Below are 5,000 nucleotides of genomic sequence, written 5' to 3'. Positions count from 1 at the left end.
CGTGCAACCCAGTACCCACAAGGGCAGGGGTAAGCCGCCGAGCCTAGCAAGGTAGGTGTGCTCCCAAAACCAAACAACGCACACAGGGAGCAAACACGGGCAAACAAGTGACGCCATGGCCTACTCGCCCACCGCCCTCTATATTGCCTAACCTTGGCAACCATGGTCCATTCCCCACTATATGCCATGGCCTTGTGCCCATGGTCTTCACAAGACAGCATCCAAGGCGCCTGAAAGGCCAAGGGAGCCCAACCCAGCAATGCCCAGCCAAGGCCAGGCATTCCAGTGCCTACCCGGGCAAAAACGCCCAAAGCATGCCCCATTCCTTAGCCTATCCAGGCAAAAACGCCCTAAACCAGCCCATTCCAGTGCCTATCCGGGCAAAAACGCCCAAAGCATGCCCATTCCTTAGCCTATCCAGGCAAAAACGCCCAAAACCAGCACATTCCAGTGCCTATCCGGGCAAAAACGCCCTAAACCTGCGCATTCCAGCGCCCCGCAGCATACCACCCTCCTATAGGGTTTGCGCAACCAACCCGCCTAACCACCAGTGGCAACCAAAGGTGCTGTTAGCGACGACTTCTGAAGACGCAACGAGACGCGACGGGTTTGCGCCCAGACGCGACGGGACGATGCGGGATCTGCGCCCAGCCATGCCTACACCCGCCGACTTGCTGCGGGAGCTGCTCGCCCAAGCATGCCTAGCTTGCGAGGCCTGCGTGCAAGGCTAGTGTGCAAGGCTCGTGGGCAAGGCTAGTGCGCAAGGCTAGTGCCCAAGGTCTGTGTGCAAGGCTAGTGCCCAAGGCTAGTGCGCAAGGCTAGTGCCCAAGGCTAGTGAGCAAGGCCTGTGTGCAAGGCTAGTGTGCAAGGCTTGTATGCAAGGCTAGTGTGCAAGGCTGGTGTGCAAGGCTTGTGGGCAAGGCTGGTGCGCAAGGCTAGTGCCCAAGGGTTGTGTGCAAGGCTAGTGCCCAAGGGTAGTGCGCAAGGCTCGTGCCCAAGGCTAGTGCGCAAGGCTTGTGTGCAAGGCTAGTGCGATGGGCCAGTGCCCAAGGCTTGTGAGCAAGGCTTGTATGCATGGCTTGTGTGCAAGGCTTGTGTGCATGGCTTGTGCGCAAGGCTTGTGTCCAAGGCTTTTGTGCAAGGCTCGTGCGCAAGGCTAGTGTGCAAGGCTTGTGCGCATTGGCAGGTAGCCCACCACCATGCACGATCCAAATGCCACTCAAGCGACAACACGGTGCCAAGCCGGGCATGGTGTGCACTCAAAACCAATCAACGGACAGAGGTCATGCGTCATGGGGGGGATCTAGCAAGGCCATGGGGAAGGTCATGGAGGACCTTGGAAGCAAGCGCAAGACGAGAGCGAATCGAACAAGGGGCCAGGACGGGGCCTTGTGCCCATGGTCTTCGCAAGACTGCGTCCAAGGCGCCCGAAAGCCCAAGGGAACCCAAACCCGGCCGACACTTGCAATCGCACATGCTCTCTGCAACACACCATCAATGCCGCCCAACGGGGCCAGCACGAGCAGTCATCCGCAGTCCCCTGGCCCTGCGCACGTTTGTCTATGAAACCGAGCATCAATGCCACAGAAAGTGCCGGGGCGCCAGCTGGAGCCATCATCCACGTTGCCATGGCTCGCTTGGCCTTGGCTTGCCAGTCCCCGACACGAGCAATCGCGCATTTTCTTTGCAACCGACCATCAATGCCGCCCAACGAGGCCAGCACGAGCAGTCATCCGCGGTCCCCTGGTCCTGCGCACGTTTGTCTTTGAAACCGAGCATCAATGCCACAGAAAGTGCCGGGGCGCCAGCTGGAGCCATCATCCGCGTTGCCATGGCTCGCTTGGCCTTGGCTTGCCAGTCCCCGACAGGAGCAATCGCGCATTTTCTTTGCAACCGACCATCAATGCTGCCCAACGAGGCCAGCACGAGCAGTCATCCGCGGTCCCCTGGCCCTGCGCACGTTTGTCTTTGAAACCGAGCATCAATGCCACAGAAAGTGCCGGGGCGCCAGCTGGAGCCATCATCCGCATTGCCATGGCTCGCTTGGCCTTGGCTTGCCAGTCCCCGACACGAGCAATCGCGCATTTTCTTTGCAACCGACCATCAATGCCGCCCAACGAGGCCAGCACGAGCAGTCATCCGCGGTCCCCTGGCCCTGCGCACGTTTGTCTTTGAAACCGAGCATCAATGCCACAGAAAGTGCCCGGGCGCCAGCTGGAGCCATCATCCGACGTGCCATGGCTTTGGTCCCATGGTCTTCGCAACCGAGCATTCGTGACACCCGACGGGGCCAGGACAACAACCCTTCCGACACGAGCATTCGCGCATGTTCTTTGGCCACACAACGGCGCCAGCACGAGCAAAATCATCAGCGGTGCGGTGGCCTTGCACGGCCTTTTGTCTTTGGAACCAACCATCAGTGCCACGGGAAGTGCCGGAGTCCCGGCATCCGCGGTGCCAAGTCATTGCGCCCTTGGTCTCTGCAGCGGGGCATGCCGGGCACTCCCAACCATTGCAAGCAAGCAAGAAAGAAAGTAAGTAAGTAAGTAAGTATTACATATAGGGGCGGGACATGCGGGGAGTTCTGCGAAACGTGCACTACGGGGCACACGCGTACCTACCGGGGCATACCGACCCCTATTGGGGCACACGTGTGCATATCGGGGCATACCGGGCCTATCAGGGCACACGCGTACATACCGGGGCATACCGAGCCCTACTGGGGCACACGTGCGCATATCGGGGCGTACCAAGCCTATCGGGGCATTCGCATGTATCCCAAGGCATACCGAGTCTATCCGGGCATACGCGTTCATACCGGGGCGTAACGGGCCTATCGGGGCATACTTGGGCATATCCGGGCAAAAAATGCCCAAAACTTGCGCAACCTTGGCAACCGTGGTCCATTCCTCACTATATGCCATGGCCTTGTGCCCATGGTCTTCACAAGACAGCATCCAAGGCGCCTGAAAGGCCAAGGGAGCCCAACCCAGCAATGCCCAGCCAAGGCCAGGCATTCCAGTGCCTGCCCGGGCAAAAACGCCCAAAGCATGCCCCATTCCTTAGCCTATCCAGGCAAAAACGCCCAAAACCAGCCCATTCCAGTGCCTATCCGGGCAAAAACGCCCAAAGCATGCCCATTCCTTAGCCTGTCCAGGCAAAAACGCCCAAAACCAGCACATTCCAGTGCCTATCCGGGCAAAAACGCCCTAAACCTGCGCATTCCAGCGCCCCGCAGCATGCCACCCTCCTATAGGGTTTGCGCAACCAACCCGCCTAACCACCAGTGGCAACCAAAGGTGCTGTTAGCGACGACTTCTGAAGACGCAACGAGACGCGACGGGTTTGCGCCCAGACGCGACGAGACGATGCGGGATCTGCGCCCAACCATGCCTACACCCGCCGACTTGTTGCGGGAGCTGCTTGCCCAAGCATGCCTAGCGTGCAAGGCCTGCGTGCCCAAGGTCTGTGTGCAAGGCTAGTGCCCAAGGCTAGTGCGCAAGGCTAGTGCCCAAGGCTAGTGAGCAAGGCCTGGGTGCAAGGCTAGTGTGCAAGGCTTGTATGCAAGGCTAGTGTGCAAGGCTGCTGTGCAAGGCTTGTGGGCAAGGCTGGTGCGCAAGGCTAGTGCCCAAGGGTTGTGTGCAAGGCTAGTGCCCAAGGCTACTGCGCAAGGCTCGTGCCCAAGGCTAGTTCGCAAGGCTTGTGTGCAAGGCTAGTGCGATGGGCCAGTGCCCAAGGCTTGTGAGCAAGGCTTGTATGCATGGCTTGTGCGCAAGGCTTGTGTCCAAGGCTTTTGTGCAAGGCTCGTGCGCAAGGCTAGTGTGCAAGGCTTGTGCGCATTGGCAGGTAGCCCACCACCATGCACGATCCAAATGCCACTCACGCGACAACACGGTGCCAAGCCGGGCATGGTGTGCACTCAAAACCAATCAACGGACAGAGGTCATGCGTCATGGGGGGGATCTAGCAAGGCCATGGGGAAGGTCATGGAGGACCTTGGAAGCAAGCGCAAGACGAGAGCGAATCGAACAAGGGGCCAGGACGGGGCCTTGTGCCCATGGTCTTCGCAAGACTGCGTCCAAGGCGCCCGAAAGCCCAAGGGAACCCAAACCCGGCCGACACTTGCAATCGCACATGCTCTCTGCAACACACCATCAATGCCGCCCAACGGGGCCAGCACGAGCAGTCATCCGCGGTCCCCTGGCCCTGCGCACGTTTGTCTTTGAAACCGAGCATCAATGCCACAGAAAGTGCCGGGGCGCCAGCTGGAGCCATCATCCGCGTTGCCATGGCTCGCTTGGCCTTGGCTTGCCAGGCCCCGACACGAGCAATCGCGCATTTTCTTTGCAACCGACCATCAATGCCGCCCAACGGGGCCAGCACGAGCAGTCATCCGCGGTCCCCTGGCCCTGCGCACGTTTGTCTTTGAAACCGAGCATCAATGCCACAGAAAAGTGCCGGGGCGCCAGCTGGAGCCATCATCCGCGTTGCCATGGCTCGCTTGGCCTTGGCTTGCCAGTCCCCGACACGAGCAATCGCGCATTTTCTTTGCAACCGACCATCAATGCCGCCCAACGAGGCCAGCACGAGCAGTCATCCGCGGTCCCCTGGCCCTGCGCACGTTTGTCTTTGAAACCGAGCATCAATGCCACAGAAAGTGCCGGGGCGCCAGCTGGAGCCATCATCCGACGTGCCATGGCTTTGGTCCCATGGTCTTCGCAACCGAGCATTCGTGACACCCGACGGGGCCAGGACACCAACCCTTCCGACAGGAGCATTCGCGCATGTTCTTTGGCCACACAAAGGCGCCAGCACGAGCAAAATCATCCGCGGTGCGGTGGCCTTGCACGGCCTTTTGTCTTTGGAACCAACCATCAGTGCCACGGGAAGTGCCGGAGTCCCGGCATCCGCGGTGCCAAGTCATTGCGCCCTTGGTCTCTGCAGCGGGGCATGCCGGGCACTCCCAACCATTGCAAGCAAGCAAGAAAGAAAGTAAGTAA

This window comes from Tasmannia lanceolata, unplaced genomic scaffold (genome assembly GCF_043159265.1).
Source record: "Tasmannia lanceolata isolate RefF3 unplaced genomic scaffold, GAP_Taslan_0.1 ptg000101l, whole genome shotgun sequence".
Taxonomy (NCBI): domain Eukaryota; kingdom Viridiplantae; phylum Streptophyta; class Magnoliopsida; order Canellales; family Winteraceae; genus Tasmannia; species Tasmannia lanceolata.
Note: the sequence above shows the minus strand (reverse complement) of the source record.